Source organism: Pleurodeles waltl, chromosome 8, assembly GCF_031143425.1.
Source record: "Pleurodeles waltl isolate 20211129_DDA chromosome 8, aPleWal1.hap1.20221129, whole genome shotgun sequence".
NCBI classification, from domain to species: Eukaryota; Metazoa; Chordata; class Amphibia; order Caudata; family Salamandridae; genus Pleurodeles; species Pleurodeles waltl.
The window spans coordinates 741,726,852-741,748,554 of record NC_090447.1 but is presented as its reverse complement, the minus strand read 5'-3'; positions in this window follow the sequence as shown (position 1 = coordinate 741,748,554).

Below are 21,703 nucleotides of genomic sequence, written 5' to 3'. Positions count from 1 at the left end.
AAAGAATTCTTTTTTGGCAGGATTGATATGAAACCAAACTAACCTTGAGAAAGACATGAAAAGAGCAAAGAGATTGTCAACTACGTTTGCGTTGGATACAGATAGAGCATCACCTAATCAGAGCACATTTTAAGGCTAGGGGACTCAGGAATAGCTGCCGTAAGTAGCTTCTCAGGGCACATGCCAGAGCCTCTATAAAGATCCCAAACACCTGAAACAACAGAGGGCACCCCTGCCTGCTCCCTTGGGTGACCTTAATCTGAGCTTCCACATCTTAACAATATCACAAACTACATATCATTCTCTACGGATACTCATGCCACATAAACTACAACAACTTTAAACTTTAACAAAAGCAAGTTAGTAAAGAGATAGTAAAATAAAAAAAGAAACAACTGGAAAACAATAGTAGACAAGAGTCATGCCTCATACTTTTGCAGATCCTCTTGTCTAGACTGCATGGGACCTGGCACTTGGAAAGGTGAAATAGTTTGGAAAGTGTGTGTGTGTGTGTGTCCGTCCAGTTCACCCCACAAGTTTATGTTCATGGGCTGCAGCCTCCCAAATGCCTACCACATACTGTTACATCAGTGCCATTACTCTACCTGGAGGATCTCTCCCTTTGGCTAGTTGTCTAAGTTTCTGCCCTCGTGGATTGGTGTGGTTCAGCGAATCAGTTAGTGGCCAACTCTTTGTCACAAGAGCATGTTGTGTTCTACCAATGAGGCAGACAAATTATTTGTTCCTTGGCACTTCTTTGTTTCTCTAGCCAATCCTGTGCAGGATTTGCCTCTGTGAAAAAGTGTGCTTTGTCTTCATGGATGATTTTTACAATTTGTGGGGTAGAAAATCATATTTCAGATTTTCCACTCTGTATTTATTTTTGACAGCCTCAAAAAAATGCCAAAGCTTCTGTACCTGTTACCTTTAATCTGGGAATAGCATCACTTTTCTGTGTGATCACTTGCAATAATCCATTACAGTCTGTAACTGACACTGAAATATAAGCATTCTAGGAGGTGCCCCTATTTCGGGTATAGACGCTGGCATTCTGTGCTCCCTTTCAATTGAAAAATAGTGGGACAGACCTTTATGTTCCAGTGGGCCAGTGATCCAGTTTTCTCAACAGTGTTCACGGCACTCTCTTTACATTCTCTCAGGAAGGCCGACCAGGCGCACTTTGTTTCAATGCTATCTGCCTTCTTTCTGCACCTTCAACAAGGTTCTCTAAGAATGTTGTTATGTGTAGTAGGTCCTCCACTACTTTTGTGACACAAGGTTTCTTTTGCTTTAGTAGATGTCTGCTGTTCTACGTCTAATACCCACTCTGTGACATTATGTAAATCTAACCTCACCAAGTACAGATCAATTGCAACTGCATCCATTGTTTATTCTAGCAAGGTTCTTATTCTTGCACTGCTTTGAGTATGCCCTTCAATGTTGGCTCCATTTCATCTTGTGCCTCTATTCAGCAACTGCCCTGCAGTTATCAGTGACCTAATATCAATGTTTGCTGTGCAGCAGGTGTCTTTGCTACCTTATCTTTCACTATGCCGATGGTACATTATTTAAGCCCTAGACACTCTTGGGCTTGCTCTCCCGCAGCATCTGCCTTCTGTTCCTGCGGTCGTACTAGAATCAATCATTCTTTCCTTGTGCTAGCATGCTATTGGGGCAGCAAACCACAGGATAATAACCATAATATGGTATATGCAGTATTAGAAAGTCTTGTTGTTGATTCTCCTTAGTGCCTGGGTTGGACACTCTTATTCTAGCATCAGGTCCGTAGTCTGTGCCTTTTACACATAGACAAATGTTTATTCTGTTCATATTTTTCTAGCACAGCCAGCTTTTAGCTTGTTTAGTAAGCTAAGTGGGAAGAAATATTAAGGGAAGGAAAGCGCTCACAACAATTCCCCTCTAATACTAAAGAAAGTGATCAATTAAAAGTACAGTGCTCCCGGCCTAGGAGGATCCTTCCATTCCTCCATAAGTTACAACAAATATCAATACAAAGACCAAGGCACTCATAAAATAATAAGTAATTGTGAAGTCGGTAGTTCGTAATTCTTAAATTCGTAACTCAATGATCCGATTCGAATGGTATGCACAGGTGAACAGAGTTCAGAGGAAGTCCATGAAGTGAAAAGTTCATCTTTAATGTGTCACAAACCAACCAGCCAACACGTGTTTCGTCATGGGAGTGAATACTCCCCGTAACTTTTTCAAGGCTCAATTAAATACGACGTGGGAAATAATGACTGCCTCAGAATCCGTAAACAATAGCTAAATCCACTCAAAAAACTTTTCCAATCTGTAAGGCTCCTTGAATAACGATATTGTGGCAATATCACCTGCAAAATCTAGCGAGGTAGTCAGTATGCATCGGAGCCAGAATAAAGGCTCCGGAACAAACGGGTGGCTTTTAGCTTGTTCTATTTTATATTTTAATCAGCTGCTTTACTCTGAGAAGACAAAGGCCCTCATTACAATCCTGGTGGTCGGTGATAAAGCGACGGTAATACCGCCAAGAGGCCGGCGGTAAAAAAAATGGAATTATGACCACAGTGGAAACCTCCCACACAGACAGCCACTTTAACACACCGACCGCCACGGTGGTAGCAACTAGCACCTTGCTGGTAACCGCCAACAGCCAGGTGGAAGACAATGTACCGCCCACCCTATTACAACAAGCCAATCTGCCAGCTTTTCCAGGGCGGTATCAATGCCATCAAAAGCACAGTGGAAACAGTACACCGAAGGGAAACGACTCACCTCTGGACACTCAAGGAAGAACCACTATGCCATGGAGCCCAAACTACAGGTGTTACCCATGCTGGTATACCTCCTCCTACACCAGGAACACAAATGGCAGTGAAGACGACCACGGTGAGTACTGCACCTAGAACACAAGGGAGGGTGGGAGGAAAAAGACAGTGACACACACATGCAACACCCCCACCCCCAACACCATACACACAAACAGATGCAACATTATATATCCACCCTGTACCCCTCAGGAATAACGCTAGGACAAAAGGAAGGGGGTAAAGTCAGTGTAATAATATAAATTCCAAGAAATACATCCTCAAAGAACAAAACAGTATCTACAATATATGCAAATGGAGGGACACTGCCCAGTCCAAAATATTTGTGGGCCACAGGGCCATATCACATACGCCAAGGCCCCACTTGACTCCTGCTTCAATACGGAGAGAACACTGCAGGGGCATCAGGTCGAAAATACTACAGGCACCTCGGGGGGGAAGGGGAAAGGGGGGGCACCTCAGCAGGAAGATGGTACAACACCACTGCTCCTGGAGGGGGCTATATGCCCTCTGTGATGTGCCACAGTCTCTCAAGTGGGTGGTTTGCCCACTGCTTGGTCCTGGGGAGTGCAAGGCCACAGTCTCTCTAGAGGATGCCTTCTTCCACTGGTTCTGGAGGGGGTCTTGTGGCTAGTGTGCTTCATCCTGGCAAGGAGGGGTTGAGTGGATGCCTTCTTCCACTGGTTCTGGAGGGGCCTTGTGCTCTGTGATGTAGATCTTGGAGGGTGCAAGGTCACAGTCTCTCACCTGGGTGTCACACCTACAGTTTTTGCAGGGACCAGGATGCACTACAGCCCATGGGAAGCACCACTACACACTGCCCGCCGGCGGTGATGGCTGCACAGTGGTGGCAGTGGCAGGGCTGGTGGCGGTGCTGCCAGTGGCGGGTGGAGGCTCCAGCCCTTCCCCTGCAGCCTCGGACGCCTGCCCACTGGGGCTGCTGCTGCTGGCAGTGGTGCTGGTGGCGGTGCAGGTGGCGGTTCTGGCGGCTGTTCGGCAGTGGTACTGCCTGTGGTGGAGGAGGCTCCAGCCCTTCCCCCTGCAGCCTCGGACAGCTGCCCACTGGGGCTGAGGCTGCTGGCAGTGGTGCTGGCAGTGGTGCTGGCGGCGGTGCTGGTGGCGGTGCTGCCTGTGGTGGGGGGAGACTCCAGCCCTTCCCCCACAGCCTCGGACGGCTGAAGTGCCATGGATGGTGTTGTTTGCCAAGATGCTGCTCCAGGACCATGCTCCATATCCATCCTGCCTGCGGCGTCTGTGCCTTTGTCTTTGCCCTTGGCAGCTGGTGTTCCCTTCCTGGCCTTGGCAGCTGGTGGTGCCTCTTTGCTTCTGCCAGCTGGTGGTGCCTCCTTGCTTCTGCCAGCCGGTGGTGCCTCCTTGCTTCTGCCAACTGGTGGTGCCTTCTTGCTTCTGCCAGCTGGTGGTGCCTTCTTCCGTTTGCTAGCTGGTGCTCCCTTTTTGCCCTTGGCAGCTGGTGCAGGCACACTGGCTGTGTGGATGGGTGTCTTCACAGTGCCTCTCACAACTGCAGTGGCTGCAGAAATGACAGCGGCCGTGGTTGCTGAGGTGCTAGCCTGGGTCCTGGCCACCCTGGCCCGAAGTGAAGGACGGTGGGGGGCTGGGAATAGGTCAAGAGTGGAGAGGAAAGCTTTTTGGGGACACTGGGGCTGAAAGAGGGTGAAAGTTTGGGAGTGGAGGAAGAGGGAGTGGTGGTAGGAGGTGTCTGTCTGCTGTGTTTGGGTGCAGGTGCATGGGCTGGATGCTGTCGTGAGGTGGATGGCTGTTGGGTGTCTGAGTGCTTGCATTTGTGTACACAACACACAGGGAACAGCCAGCCCTATGCATTAGGCCATGCACTACCAGTTCCAACGCTAGTCACCAGGCCATGGAGTACTCTTCCTAATGCCAATAGCAGCACACCTGAAACCCACAGGACCCTGCCCAGTAGTAGGTGCCCACTAGCATATTAGGGGGTTGGAGTGCATCAGACCCTGCCCATCATGGAACCTACCCTGCCATGTTTGTCCTGGCCTAGGGGCACACACAGACCCACATCTCCCACCCAGAGAACACCTCAACACGCGCAATTTTCTGATTCTGAAACTGTACTCACCTCCTTGTGGCTGTTGTGATGCCTTCAAGCACCCATCCAACTCCAGATAGGCCACCGCCAGGATGTGGAACATCAGGGGGGTCAGGGTACGATGGGCACCCCTTCCTCGCTCTGAGGCCATCCCCAGCTGGGCATCTGCCGTCTTCCTTGCCCAGCGGCGCAGGTCCTCCCACCGTTTGCGATAGTGGGTGGTCCGTCTGTCACAGACCCCCAGGGTCTGCACGTTCTTGGCGATGGCACGCCAAATACCCTTTTTCTGATGGGTGCTGACCTGCAGAAAAAGATACATAGAAAAAGGTAATAGTCCTACCGTCTGGCCTGTTACACTCATGACCCACCATATCCCTCCCATCCCCTTACGCACAGACATTGACCACCATACATACAGCATTCTGCCCAGGACCCCTCAGCCACCCCCCCTTACACAAGGCTTACACACACAGCACTCCATGCATTCATGCCCCATGCATCATGCTCACAGTGTACTCACTTGTTGGTCTGGAGGACCATAAAGTAAACGGTACTGGGGTAGGACCCCATCCACCAGTCTCTCCAACTCTTCCACAGTGAAGGCAGGAGCCCTTTCCCCAGACACTCGAGCCATGGTCGCTTCCAGACACAGGTCACAGCAGCATTTGCAGTGTAGGTCCTCTCCTGTTGAGGGTCAGGTAGCAAGTGAGTGAACAGATAGAAAATGGCGGTCACGTCCGCGGCGGTGCATACCGTCACCACCTGCATACATCACTATTGGCTACTGGAACCCATAGGGCCCAATGATAACCAATGAGGTGTTGCACGGCGGTTGCCGACTGCCCCCCGCAACGGCGCACAACGTCAGCGGAATTACCTCATTTCCACTTGTCCCTCCACACAGGTCAGGCAGCCGCCATCTCAGGGGGGAACAGGTCATGGCACCTAACTGTGTCACAGCAGACATAGACAAATTTACGGAACTACACGTTCACATACTGTTTCTGTCACAAAATGTAAGGCATTTTACTCTGAGGATATGTTTGAATATGACCATCTGCTCACTGTTTTTCACCCTAGAGTTCAACCGCTGAGGATGAATAGGGGATGGAGACATACCCCCCTGTACAGACCCCTGGTGGACCTTGCAACAATGGAGGACAGGCACATTATCCTAACCTACAGACTTGATAGGGCCACAATCCAAGAGCTGTGTGCCCAATTGGAGCCAGACCTGATCTCAGCTATCCGTCACCCCACTAGGATCCCCCGTCTTGTGAAAGTCCTATCAGTGCTCAATTTCTTGGCAAGTGGCTCCTGCAAAGGGACAGTGGCCATGGCAGCAGTGCTGACCAGAGTGTTGTCTGCCCTGATGAAACACCTGCGCATCTACATCGTATTCCCCCAGGTGGAGGATTTGGCCACAGAGAAGGCTGACTTTTATGCACTGGGACATATCCCCAACATAATTGGTGATATTGATGGTACACATATTGACTTTGTCCCCCCCGGAGAAATGAACAAGTGTTTAGAAATCAAAAGAGCTTTCACTCAATGAATGTGCAAATAGTTTCCCTGGTGGACCAGTACATCTCCCATGTGAATGCAAAGTATCTTGGGTCTGTGCATGATACATTTATCCTGAGGAATAGCAGCATCCCATATGTGATAGCTCACTTCCAGAGGCACAGGGTGTGGCTAATAGGTGAGCCCATGGTCCCCACCCAGTGTCTGTTGGTATATGGGTGTGGGTTTGGCCCTAAGGGATAGTGTCTGGCTAACAGATATCCCTCAATATTTACAGGTGACTCTGGTTACCCCACCTCTCATGGTTACTGACCCCCATGAGGAATTCACGGACAAGGGCAGAGGAATGTTACAATGAGGCACGTGGGCAAACAAGGAGGATCATTGAGCGCACCTTTGGCCTCCTGAAGGCCAGGTTCAGGTGCCTCCATCTGACAGGTGGATCACTGTGCTACTCACCAAGCAGGTCTGCCAGATCATCGTTGCATGTTGCATGTTGCACAACCTGGCCTTGAGACAACAAGTGCCTTTTCTGCAGGAGGATGAGGCTGGAGATGGTTGTCTGGCAGCGGTGGATCCTGTGGACAGTGATGAAGAGGAGGCAGAGGAAGAGGATGTGGACAACAGAACAACTATAATACAACAGTACTTCCAGTGACACACAGGTAAGACACTGTAACCTCACCTTCCATTGCTGTTTTGTGAAGTGAATTTTCTCTGGCTGGCTGCTGTTCCCACTACAAAGGTCACTTGCTGTACACTTTAACATGTCTATTTGCAGATATTTGTACCTTCCTGCGGCTCCTGGTGTATTGACTGCAGCACATTACAGGTCATAACTATGTATGCATCACTGTACAGTCTATTTGCAATTTCTACTGATTGTTAAACAACTACATCCTTAAATCATTTGACATAATGCATAATTTCATTTCCTAAGGGTATTTATTTCAGTGCTGAGAAGTAAATTGGGATGTGCAATGGGCTTGGGTGATAGTGGAGGAAAGTACAGGATAGGGTCCAGTCTATTGGTATCACAGGTGCATTGTCCAAGCAGGCCATAGGGAGTGGAGCAATGTCAGTTCAAGGTGGACAGGGTGGCAGAGTGGGACACAAGGGTGGCAATCAGGGGAGTTTTATTTCCTGGCGGGGTCTTAGCAATGTTTCTGGCTTCTGCCTGGATCGCAAAGGTGGTTCTCCTTCTGCAGGGGGTGCGGTGCTGGTGGCCTGTTGTTCCTGTGGTGAGCCCTCCTGTACACTAGCGGCAGCGGAGGTGGAAGGCTGTTCATCAGTGTGGCTAGTGTCAGGGGCCCGTTGGTGTGCCACTGCCTCCCTCGTGATGTTGGCCATGTCTGCCAGCACCCCTGCAATGGTGACCAGGGTGGTGTGGATGTCCTTCAGGTCCGCCCTGATCCCCAGGTACTGTCCCTCCTGCAGCCGCTGTGTCTCCTGCAACTTGGCCAGTATCTGGCCCAGGGTATCCTGGGAATGGTGGTATGCTCCCAGGATGTTGGTGAGTGGCTCACAGAGAGTCAGTTCCCTGGGCCTGTCCTCCCCCTGTCACACAGCAGTCCTCCCAGTTTCCCTGTTGTCCTGTACCTCTGTCCCCTAAACCGTGTGCCCACTGCCACTGACCCCAGGTCCCTGATCTTCCTGTGTTTGTGGGGTTGCCTGGGGTCCCTGTAGTGGTGGACACACTGCTGATTGACAAGTCCTGGGGACAGTGGTATGGGCCTGCTGGGTGGGTGATGTGCTGGTGTTTCCTGAGAGGGGAGGCTCTATGGTGAGATGAGACTGTGCCTGGGAAACCGACTGTCCAGAGTTCCCTGATGGGCCAGGTTGGTCATCCATACCCAGGCGTGCAGAGCTGCTGTCATCACTGTGGGCCTCTTCGGGGGGACTGGATGTTGCTGGCACCTCCTCTCCGGTGATTTTGTGTGGGGGTCCTGGGGGTTTGTAAATGCAGTGTTGTTACTGCGTGAGACATCTTGTGCATAGGTATGTTTCCCTCTATGGTTGTTATTACCAAGGCAGCATTTGCTTGTGTGAGTTGTAATTTGGTTGGCTAAGTGATTTTCACTAATGTGCATGCTGTGGTAATGGGTGTCCATGTAGAGCTGTGAGTGGTGACCATGCATTGTTGTTGCATGCAGTGCTGGGTACTGGGAGGGGTGTGTTGTGATGGTGGGGTGTATGTGACGTGGTGGGGTGATGTGGGTGAGGGTAGGGGTGGGGTTATGTGATGGCATGCAGGTAGGGGGGGGGAGTAGTTAAGATTTGTCTTACCAGAGTCCAATCCTCCTGCTACTCCTGCCAGGCCCTCAGGATGCAGTATTGCCAAGACTTGCTCCTCCCATGTTGTTAGTTGTGGGGAAGGAGATGGGTGTCCACCACCAGTCCTCTGTACGGCTATCTGGTGTGTTGCAACCACGGAATGCACCTTCCCACGTAGGTCGTTCCACCTCTTCCTGATGTCATCCCTTGTTCCTGCGTGCTGTCCCAAGGCGTTGACCCTGTCCACGACTCTCTGCCATAGCTCCATCTTCCTAGCAATGGATGTCTGCTGCACCTGTGATCCGAATAGCTGTGGCTCTACCCTGATGATTTCCTCCACTATGACCCTTAGCTCCTGCTCAGAGAATCTGGGGTGTCTTTGTGGTGCCATGGGTGTAGTGTGTATGGTGTGTGTGGGGTGATGTGTTGGGGTGTGTGCTGTGAGGTGCGAGGATGGTGTATGGGTGATGGTGTTCTGTGGCTCTGGTTCTGTGGGTGCTCCTGGCGTGTCTCTCTCTCTCTGTTGTAAATTGTTTGTAGTGGTAAAGGGTTGTGGGTAATGTGGATGTGTGTTTTATATTGGTGTGGGTGTATGTGTGTCAGGTGTGTGTAGTTTGTATTGACCAATGTGATGTTGTTTTTGTTAGGTTGTGTGTATTTTGAGCGCGTGGTATGTACCGCCAATGGTTTACTGCGGTTGAATGTCTGCCGCAGTGATTAGTGGGTCATAATGCTGTGGGCGTATTTCTGTTGGCGTAATGGTGTGGGTTTTGGTACTGCCATTTTATCACTGACCATTGGTGTGGCGGACTTGTGTGTGTGTGTCTGTATAGTGGTAGATTTCTATGTGTGGGTCATAATACGCGTTGCGGTATACCGCCGCTGTATGTTGGCGGCAGTCAGCATGGCCGTAAGCGGCACTTACCACCAGTGTCATAATGAGAGCCATAGTTGTTCGCATTGCACATTTTATCACATTACACTTTGTGCCCTGTTCAAAGCTGTCATGTTCGGTACATGATATTCTAAATTGTATTGCCACTGCAGGAGCTCAGATGTCAGTTCCTAAACACATTAGTTCATCAAACCTTTTCATATAACACTGCAGGATTTATTATATAAACATCACATAGGCCTAAAGGGGGTAGAGGGCATTCCAGTTATGGCCGTCCTGGGGCATACATCATTATGTTGACAGATTTGCTGATCCTGGCACTGACTCTTCAGCTACCTTAGAGGATTGCCATCCAGACAACAGGCAGACCCTTGCCAGCCTCTTCAGATATGGGGTCGGGGTCCCTCTCTTAGCTTGGAACAGGCACAAGGGTTACCACCGTTATGCTATCAGATTTTAGACACAAGGTGTAGGCAGGAATCTCTAGGCTTTTAGGATCATACAAACATGGGGAGGTTGTTTATCCTCTTCACACCGACTGTAATTATGATCACCATATTATGTTTCAGCTGCCTAATTATCGTAGCTCATTCCTTTTATGCTAGGATGCAATTTCTTCAATAAATGCATTGAAATCCAGTTTCCATCTTGTGTTTTGCCTTGGAATGTGTGCGTTTCTGAATAACTGAGCAAAAGGGATATGAAGTGTTCACCACTACTTCGCTGATAAATCAGAGTATCAGAATTATCTTGCCATAAATCATCTTTCCTCGCCAAAGCTGGGTGAGAAACTGCGGGCAAGGAAAGAGTTAGGCTGATAGCTTCCAAAGTGGTGTGGGACTGACTCAGTCACCCACACTTGGTGGTGCTGCTGCCCTAAAACATGCAGTCTTATTACCATAATAGAAACCACATCACAGTCTCTTACATGTTGCAGATATTTGCCCCATTATGATGCATCCAAGGCAGTTTATGTAATATTCTTGGTTGTTGGTGGCTAAACTGGAAGCTCAGACCTCCAGGGTAGTGCACAGCCAGTTTTCACATTCCTTTGTGGCCATCCACACACAGAATCAGGCGTCAGGGTTGCTGGTGTCTGGAGTTCTCTATATTACAGGCAATGGAGTTAGCCAGGCCACGCACAGGCTGCACTAGATATAGTGGACACCGCAGGGGTGCAACATGGCATGCCAGCCCCGGCATCAGCCTGTCCAACCACAGTCACAGATAGGGGAGGGAATGATAGTAAGCCCCCCACAACGGCTGCTCCCGGGCCATCACTCCAGTCCCTTACCATCCACAGGCAGATGCAGTGATGGTCAGAGGCCACGGCTTCGGACTGCGCCTGCTGCCCCATGCAGTATCTACGACCGCTGCGGTCTCAAGCAGCAACTTTGGTGGCTTGGGCAGCCTCCATGCCGCACAGACTTTCTTAATGGCACACACTCAGGCTCTCTTACCTCAGCACTGGAAACATTGTCTGAAATTTAAGCTCACCGCTGGCCCCCTCCACATTGGCGCCACCTTGTCACAGACCGTGGCACTGTAGGTTGCTAATGGAGGATTCGGCAGACTGCAGAGACGCTCTTTATCAACAGGGCATAACATTTAGTTGCATAATCATTCACTCTATGTGATGGAACTGTCACTGTATCCTGTTGCTGTATGCTTAATATGGATATTGGGAGGATTTGGAACGACAATTTCCGAGTAACCTGGTCACCGGATCTCAGAATTCTTGGTCAAATTATTTCAGCAGTGGGCTTCAATAAGAGCAGCTCTATTGCATTGTTTTCCAGGGAGTGGCAATGTCTATAAAAATACATTTTTTTTAAGCAGAAAGAGGACGGTTTTCTACCAAATATTTCAAAAATTGAAAAGAGTGTGGGGTGGGGGTCACAACCTGCACACATGTGAATGTCATCTAAACAGTAATTTCCAAATAATTTTTAAAACAAAGATTCTTTACAATAGTAGCAATCTGGGCTGGAGCAGATTCTGATGCTTTGAGCAGGCATCAGTGGAAGTCCCATGCATAGGGGGTCATTCTGACCCTGGCGGTCTAAATGACTGAAAGCACCGCCAACAGGCTGGCGGTGCTTTCTTCTCTATTCCGACTGCGGCGGTAGAGCCGCAGCCGCACCGCCGGGGCTGGCGGTTTTCTGCCATTTCTGCCCCGGCGGTGATAATCCGCCAGGGCAGCGCTGCAAGCAGCGCTGCCCTGGGGATTATGACCCCCTTACCGCCAGCCTGTTTCTGGCGGTTTTCACCGCCAGGAAGAGGCTGGTGGTAAGGGGTGTCCTGGGGCCCCTGAGGGCCCCTGCACTGCTCATGCCACTGGCATGGGCAGTGCAGGGGCCCCCTAACAGGGCCCCGGCCAGCTTTTCTCTGTCTGCATAGCAGACAGTGAAAAGCGCGACGGGTGCAACTGCACCCGTCGCACGGGCGCAACACCGCCGGCTCCATTCGGAGCCGGCACCTGTGTTGCGGCCTCATTCCCGCTGGGCCGGCGGGCGCAAACTTGGTTTGCGCCCGCCGGCCCAGCGGGAATGTCAGAATGAGGGCCGCGTGAGTGCGTCCACATTGGCGGCCGCATGGCTGTTTCCGCCTGGCGGATGGCGGTAGCCGCCCGCCAAGGGCGGAATGACCCCCATAGTCCTTAAATGTGAACAGGAGCTGTTTAAAATGCTGATGCATGCCTTGAAACTGTTTACCCGTTGGCAAGAAAGGTGTAATGTACAGCACATCTTTGGTCCCAGACTGTCCTGCAAGGTGGCTTATAGGATTGATACACCAGCAGCAGCACACAGTGCATCAATTAATTCTTAGGATATGACGCAGGCATGGTAGTTCAAGTGAGTAATGCACTTACCCCAGATGCATGAATGTATTTTTCTATTCTGTCTCTGCCGTGGTCAAAACCCTCTGGCATCCTGATGAAGTAAGTTAAGGGCTGTCTGAAGTTTGGATGAATGCCCGTCCACCAAATTTAGATCGGCGGGCAACAGCAGATTTTCAATGCCAGTCACTGCCAGAAAAAAACTGAGGGTACGGGCATTGGACAGTGCACAAATAATCCCCTTGCCATGGGAGGAAATTTTCATTGTTTTTAATTCATTCTTTTTGAAAATAAAAAAAGACATTGCAAGTTTGCTGTACAACTCCTTCATGTTGACAAAGCTGTCTGTCAAACCTATGATGCATTGTCAGGAACCGCCATGATGGTGGTTCTTGACAATGCTAGAAATGTCCACTGGGCCACAGGGCAATTCTAAATTTGACAGGCAGTACCTCCATCAGGACAATGGAGTAATTTACTGTGTTGTCCTAGTAGAGAAACAGGACGCCTGCCAAGATTTTAATGAGGACCATCATTTTCATTCTTCTCCTTGTCTTTGTTTCGCAGAAACTATTATGCTTGTTAATACTGAAGAAACACAGCCTGTAGTCTCAGGGAAGGGTACTGCAGTCTCTACTCTCAATATCTAGTATTCATCGAGCCCTACTTAAACCAGTCTACTTAATAGACTGAATTTTAGACATCTATACATAGAAATGTCTAAATGTTCTACATGTAATGTACTGGTATAAGCGTCATCCCTGGATAAGTTTTATCAGGGTGAGCAGTAAAGGCAAACAGAGAAAAGTACTCGAGGGGAATTAAGTATGACGTAAAAATATACCTATCTATTTTCACACTATTTTATATATTTGGTTACATGTTTGTACACAACTGAGAATTATTCAAAAACAAATGCCACATATTTTTAAAGAACAGTTCCCAAGGTGAATGAAAGCCACTGCTAATAATCAGTAACCCTTTTATAACTAAAACGTTCAGCAGATCTATGCGGATGTGCAGGTAGTGTGTTTAAACTACAAACTGCTTCATTGTCAGATTATTTCACCCCAATTCAAGTTCCGCATTTTACAAGCTGGTCCCGGATAGAGTTAGAAGTTGCTGTTGAGCTAGAAGTTGTTTATGGTTGTACAATTGTCCTGCATCAGTACCCCACCCTCGTAAACCCAAGACAGAAGGGCTGGGATGCTCAAAGAGTGCTCCCATAGTGGCTCACCGCCCGGTTATGCATGTATCCAGTGCTTAATTTGTAAATACAGAGGTGCCGGTGCCCAAAGCCCTCCTCTTAAACATGCGGCTGCTGTAATTAAATGTGTGAACTTGGAATACGGAGGCGGCGTAATCCTGAAGCCATCTCGGGCCTCTTCAATCCATATAAAGCCACTCACCGCCCCTTCAGCTCACTCTTGCAGCTTTTTATTTTCTCTCTTTGTGACGCTTTTTCGTTTTTCCCTTCATCCGTCTTTCCAATATCTGTCTTTTGCTCGCAGCAAATGTTTGAGGCATACGAATAAGCCCCGGCCCTCAAAAATAAGTGCCGGTGCTCAGCACCGGAAACAACAACCACAAATTAAGCACTGCATGTATCTAGGAAAGTGTGCAGGCATGCATCAACTGTATTGGCTTACACAGGGAAAATATTAGAGGGAATACTGGGCAAAGCCAGCCTATATAAGATCCCCAGGCTGTATCAGTTATGAAGCCTCTTCTCTCCAGAATAGAATCATTAATCGACTTACCTGCTATGGGTAACTCTAGTGAACCTTGACCATTAGAAATGAATATTATGTTTGAGATTACATCTTTGTAAATTAATTCCTCAGTACCATGTGTAAACAATTCGTTTTTAGCCGTTGTGCTGGAAAATTATTCTGCAAAAAGTACTATTTGAACTTTTAAAATGTTCTTGTGCGAGTAACCCCTCTTCTCCTAAGCCTCCTGATAGAGGTCAAGCTCACTAAATTTTCTCTCTTGCCTGCTCATATTCAACCCTCAATTTCAGCCACAATACTTTACAAATTTCATCACACCACTTCAACAGCCGAAGTGTATGAACACAAGAAGGACAACATTGCAAAAGGGCTGATTATTCAGAGTAAAATATGTTAATTATAATATGTGCAAGGATCAAATGAAAATATTGAAATAATCTGTGTGAGTTTTGGGATGCTTAACCTTTGTCTTCATTACGCAAGAAGAAGCCTTTAAAATGAGTGATCTGAAAGGATGGATGTCAAAGAAAAAACTGAAAAAATTCACATGAAATCACCAGGAACAGGATTTTATTTTATTCCAAGATTGCAAAGAAAAAATATCAACTTTTACCACATCGTGCTGTACCTATTAAAATGGAAACATGGAAAATGTACACCCCATGTACATTGTTTATCATAAAATGGCCAAAGGAAACATTGAAATGTTATGAAGAAATACCTTCAGGTGATTTGAGTACTTACAGCTTCTCGTCCTTCCTCTTTCCTGATTGGGTCTGAATTATATTCCACTAAGAGGTTATGTTATGTTATTTGTTATGTCAGGATTAAGCTAAGCAACTAAAGCGAATAATTTTCAAAGAGTTATGGTGTTCTGGAATATAAATGAAAATAAACAAAAGCATCTAATCAGGAAAATTACTAAAAGTAACTCGAAAAATCTGAAGATGTGTCCTACCTTCTACGTCACCAGACAGATACTCTGCTGAGGAGATTGACCAGATTACTTGAGTGTAAGGCTATTCTAGAAGAAGAGCATCAGAAGAGAGTCACAAAAAATAAAAAGTCTGGCATCCTAGATGTTAACGAATAGAGACCTAGAAGAAATAAGCATTCTAACAGTCACAGACACTAAGCTTCAGTATTGGGAATGTTGAAATGTACTTAAAAATTTACTAATCCCCATTTAGGAGACAGAAAGGTTTTTTTAAATCCTAAAACAGGATTCCAAAGAGGTAACAATTCTGGAAAGCATGTTAAAGGGGTCTCTTCCAAATACTGAATTGGGAAATAACTGACACCTTAAAGAGGGAGGTAACGCATTTTTAAAAACATGGGCATTCCTCTGGAGCTTCTTCCCATTTCTGGTTGTAAAAAAAAAAAAATGTTTGTGAAGAGTAGGCAGTGATCCAGCAAAACCCTGAAAACACTCAAACACATTTGTAGAAAAACATTTTTTGAAAACAGAGTCAAATTTCCTTTAATGAAAACGGTCTTTGTCAGAAAATGCGTCTTTTTGCTTAATCATACCCAAAGGTATGGACTGATGCTACTGTTCTTTTGTACTCTGAAAGTGCACTGAATGCTGTTGACCAGACTTCAGTGCTAGTGCTTTGACCCTTAGAAAGTGTATGTCTGATTGGCTCACCCACAGTTGGCATAAGTTAATTTACTTATAAGTCTCTAGTATTTGGTACCAGGGGTACCCAGAGCCTGTAAGAGTGAAAGCGTCCCTTGTGGACTGCAGCACTTATAGTGCCAACAAGAGTAAGAAAAAGCAAAGCAAGACTTTACTGGCTGGCAGAGCAGGTTTTGAACTGGTAGCCCACTTAATCTAATGGTTAAGTGCAGACCTTCCCTTTTTATTTTATATATATATATATATATATATATATAAATAAATATATATATATATATATATATATAGAATCACACAAGAGAAAAACACCGCACTCCCGGGGAATTCTTTAGCAAGTTGATTTAATGACAGGCAGAATTTCTTAAGCAGCATAAATCAAGCTCCATGACGCGTTTCGACATCTCCTCTTTATCAAATGGTTTAAAGGGTTTAAAGACTTTTTCCATGCTGGTTTAAAACGCCTGTCTTTCTGTATATATATTATGGCCCAGTCAAAGGCTTTTGCTGAAACGCAAAGGTAGGCCTGTCAAGCCCAAGGGTAGGATGCTGTTTATTAAAAAGTAGGGAAAGTGTTTTTATATATCCTAACAGTAAAAACTCCAAATTGTTGTTTTTGCTGTAGAAAGGCTAGTAGGCTAGTAGCCCCACTGGTGAGTACACAGATACACAATGACAATTAAGCTGTGCTAACTTCGGAATGGGACTGCTAAAGTTGGTGTTTCAAATTGTCAAAAGAAGTGTTATATTAAATCCGACTTGATGTACAAGTCAAATTTATTATAACTTAATCCAACTTTAGAAAGTTTCCACTCCATTGTCAAAGTTATCCAGTGACCGTTTACGACTGCTAGCCATGAGACACCCTTATGCCTTTCAAGGGAGAGGTGTGGATGACTTTCTGGTAGAAACACAAAAGGTTTGCCGCTGGAAGAGGTGTTACCATTTTCTCTGGAAGGCCAAAAGGGATGTGAACCCAATAGACCAGCTTCAAATGGGAGGCCACATTTGAAGGGCAAATAGTGGACCCATTCAGGAAGGGCTACTCTTTAGTTCTGCTAGACAGGTTGATGTCAGAGAGAGACAATGAAACAGTGACCAAACCAGTTTTCCAATTGCTGTGTAGCCCTCAGGTTACCACACCACTAGGGGGGCTACCAAGTCCACACACCAAGAGAGGGGTTCTGCCATCTTGGAAGTAGGCAGAATACTGCACTCTGGAATAGCTAGATGCCATACTTTGCAGGAAATTATCATCAGACAGAAGGGAACCTGGCAGCCCATTGGCTAGTAGTCACTGCATATCAGAGGACAAAATGTGGGCATAAAAGTGGCACCCCTGAAGCACAGACCTCAGGTCTTGTCTGCACTATAGGGAAGACCGAAGAAGGACTGAATTACTGTTCCTGGCACCCAGCAAAAATAGGCTGCACCAAAACTGGACTGCTCCTGCTGATCCTTAGGTTAGCAAAGAAAGAACTGTGTCTGTGATGCTCTTACTCACAGAAAGGTTGTTCCCAAGCCCCAGACAGAAGAGGTGAACTCCAAGAGTTAGTTGGCTTACTTTCAATGACAGCTCTACGGCCACAAAAGCTGAAGAAGCCAGCTGTGGCAAGTTGGTAGCCACAATTCCTTGATTGCCACTGACAGTTGACGAGCAGACTGGGAGACCAAATCTCAATGCTAAAAAGTTGCACCCGAGTCTGCTGGGCCCGGGAGGGTCATCAGAGTGCAGTTTGGTCACCCAAGACAGACACTACCGTCAGTTAAAGGAACAGCTAGTTTCGATGAAACAGGAGACCACTGGCAAAGGGTTTTTGGGTGAATTTCAAACGACATTGCCTTCAGTGGCCAAAGTCGCCCCACAATGTTCATGGACCAAGGGGTGACCCCAGGAAGACCCCTGTCACTGGATCAGCAGCCACAGCATCCTTCAGCATCTTTAACATCCTGTATCTCTTGCAACTGCCATGGACATCAGGATGTCTATGGAAGTTAGCCCACAGAGCCTGGAACCGGACTGGAGACTTTTTTGACAGTATGACAGTAAGGTAACTGTCCTACTAAGCCTTATTGGCCCCTTTGGCTTGCTCCATGCCAGAGGTGGTGGCTAAAGTGAGCCGGAGTAAATGAACACAAATTTACAATAGTTTCTGAGTTTTCAAAGTAACCACGAACTGTAGAAGTAGCTAATACTGGTTTGCGATGTAAATGAAATGTAGCGACTTATTATTTTTTTACTAATTTATAATTTCAGAACCCTCAGAAACCCCCTATTACATTAAAAGGCCACTGGCTGCCACTCCACAGCCTCTATTATGCATAATGTCACAAAGAACATACTTACAAATTGATGATTGTTCAGTTTACTGCGGTACGTAAATGTGAAGGAAGAGTAGACAGCGATGTTTCAAATAATCCTCAACGTTTTTGGAATGCTTAACCTGTTTTTTTTATCTCTTAATTACTTATAGAGTGGCCTCTAAAAGGAGTGTTAGGAAAGGAAATTTGTCTAAGTCAAAGCAGTGTCGGAAAACACTAAAATGAGAGCTTCATGGTCTGTGTAGGACTGAATCCCAAGATGGTTAACAAAATCATACATTTGCCTTTAAGAATCCGAGCTCCAATCTGCAGTGAAAATGGAAGATGTTCACAACATCTCTTTTGTCTGACATGAAAAAGCCACTGGAGCAACAGAAATATTATTGAAAGACTTTACTTTATTTTGACTTTATGGTAACTTGCTATCGCACGTGACTTACTCCCTTAGGAACATCTCAGCACTAAGCACAGCAGGTTGACATAACAGTCTCCAGAGACTTAGTGAGAAGCATTGAACAGCCATTTTTTTAAAGCTTTTTTCAATTTGACATGATCCTCGCTGAGACGAATAGAAATTAGAAATTTGTTCCAATAAGATGGCTTCAAATAAATAAATGAACTGCTGCTGTATCTGGCTGTGTGGATGCAAGGTATTTTTAGAATGGTTATGTTACAGGATCTCAAAACCCAAGAGGGCTGATACAAGAGTTGCTTGGAATGCAAATAGGTGGGCAAGTCCTTGATCGGGGCTTTCTGTGCCACTCAACATGTCCTGAAAAACATGCATTTTTTTTATGGGCATCCAGTGAAGGGCCCTTAAAATGGGAGCCATGAAAGTACGGCGGGGCAAGTTACAAATTAGCCAGGCTGCAGTGTTCTGCCCCACTTGGAGTTTTTATAGCAGGGTGTCATTAGCTGCTCTCCTAGAAGTGCAGTTCCACAATCAATGCAGCTGGTATTCAGAGCATGGACTAGAGTTTTTCTGTATCTGGGGGAAGCCATGGAAAGGCTTCATTAAGAGCCGCATGGTGGCAAAGCAGGTACCACAGATGGAGTCAACATGGTATTTCATGGATAGGGTTTGAGCAATTTTAACCCCCAGATTTTTTACTACCTGTTTAAGAGCAGAAGTTGGGCCAAGGCCAGCCGGCCAGCAGTCAGCTGACCAAATTTCCTGTTCCTTGCCAAAAAGCACAATCTCCATTTTATCTCCATTTAACTGGAGACAATTATTGGTTATCCATGTCGCAATTTCATGCATACATTGTGAGAACTGTGACTGAACTTTTCTCAAATCAGGCCCAAAGGAGATAAGCAATTGCATATCATCCAAAAAGAATTTGATCCCAGATCCACAAGTTCTCACTTTCTGTGCTAGAGGTGCCATGTAGATATTGAATCGATTTAGGCTCAGACACGAACCCTTTGGAACTCTTTTGTTGATTCTTAAGATTTTGGACCTGAAGGATTAAAGGCAAATATTTTTGGTTCAGTTGTCTAGAAAGTCCTTGAGCCAAACCAAGGCACTGCCGCATTTGCCAGCCTCATACAGTCTAGGGATGATATGGAGTGAGAGACCGTATCAAAGGCCGCCGACAAAAACATTAGGAAACATTAGGACCATCAAAATCGCGGTCCCAGCTTCTAAAGATACTCTGATATTATCAGAGACTGCCACGCGAACTGTCTCTGTGCTAGGAGCTTTGAAACCAGACTGTGAGTTGTCTGAGATTGTATATTCTTCAAGAAAGGATGACAACTGGGAGTTGACATAACCTTCTAAAATTTAGGCAAGTGATCGTAACAAAGAGATTAGGTGACAGTTGGAAAGAATCTCTGGGTTTGGCTGACAGTTTCTTGAGGAAGGGCATAACTTGTGCACATTTTCAAATTGCCAGAAGCTTAGCTAGGATTAAAGAGAGATTGAATTGCTCCCTTACAATTGGAGCAATCACCATTTTCAAACTAGTTATTATTCTAGGGGGACATGGGTCAAGAGGAGATCCTGATTTGGCTAGTGATAGAATCCGTTGCACCTGCTCCAAGGAGCACAAGTCAAAATTACTAGGCGTAATGATGACATTAGGGGGGGGGGGCTTGATTAATTTCATATCCTTTCATATACAATTCCAGGGCCGTTCTTATAAATTAGGTTTATTTTATCCTCAAAGAAGTCTGCCAACGAGTCACACAGTAGTTTTGAAGCCAAGACAGACTGGGTACAAACACTGGATTCTATGAAACTATTCAAAGTTTTGTAGAGCTCTTTAGTTGAGTAGCTTCATTGCCAATTGTAGCCATGAGAAAGTGTCTGTGAGCTATTTCAAGCTGCTTATGGTAGCTTTTTAATATAAGCTTATAGGCTTCTTTGTCAGACAGAGATTTAGTGGTGCGCTGTCTACACTCTGAACATTCACATTTAGATTTAAGGTTACGTAGATGCACTGTATATCAGGGGGTGTGCCATTTTTCTGCAATGGGAGGGAGTTTTTTTTACCAGAGCTATTGGGTCAAAAACCCTAGAAAAGGTACTCTGATGTGCTTCAGCAGAGACCATCAGATGAGTGTCATTCTCCTGATCCATATCCTCCCTTCTGACCGATTAGTTGTGAATTGTGCTCCAGCAACACTATGACACCAATCTCTCCCAAGAGGAAGCATTCCATTTAAGTCAGCACAAGAACATTTTTGAAATGGACTTGAATGTTCTAAACTCCTCCACCCTTCACACAGCTTATCTTGATTCCTGGGCAACTAACCCCCTTATGCCATACCCTTCAACCATGCTGTATATTCCCCCTCAAAATTATTGAATTCCCATTGCAAAAGATATGGAGATTCTAAATACCAACCACCTTCAACAAGAGGAAGTAGGGAGCCTTGCACAGGAAATTCAGCCTTCAGGAAAATGATAAAACAGCAAAACTCTGGGAACTGGGGAAAGATAGAATGCAGGCGAGGAAACTATGGAAAGGCATGCATGCAACCCAAGCCCCAATTCATACCAAAGGTGCCTCTAAGAAACAGCTGCCTTGGAAACTCCAATGTACGAAAGTATTGCCACTGATAGCGCACATGGTCCTTAATAAGTAAACTTACAAGGGGATACGCATAGGTTGATGAACCTTTTGATTCGCATGAAGTATCCTAGCTAGGGTATGGTCGGTGTTCCCAATGGTCAATACACAATACTCAATAAACATTAGTCATCATTAATAAGGAATCAATGAACGTCTCACTATGACCTTTCAGTCATGAATAACCACAACTCGTTATACGTTTTAGTGATTTTATTTCCCTATTAGTTACAATACTAAGTCATGAGATTAATTCAAACGCAATTCAATTCAATCAAAATCCGTATCAATTTATTAGAAGGTGCCAAAAACATAACCGAAGCAAAACGTGCATCAGAGTACATTCTAAAGCATTAGCATAGGTCAGCAAATGAATCGAAGCAGTAGATCATTTCTAATTGTGGAGTTCAGCAATACAAACCATCAACCATTTGTCTCTGAATCTGTCAATCGACATATAAGAAAACCCTCATCTAGCCCAGATTAGCATCA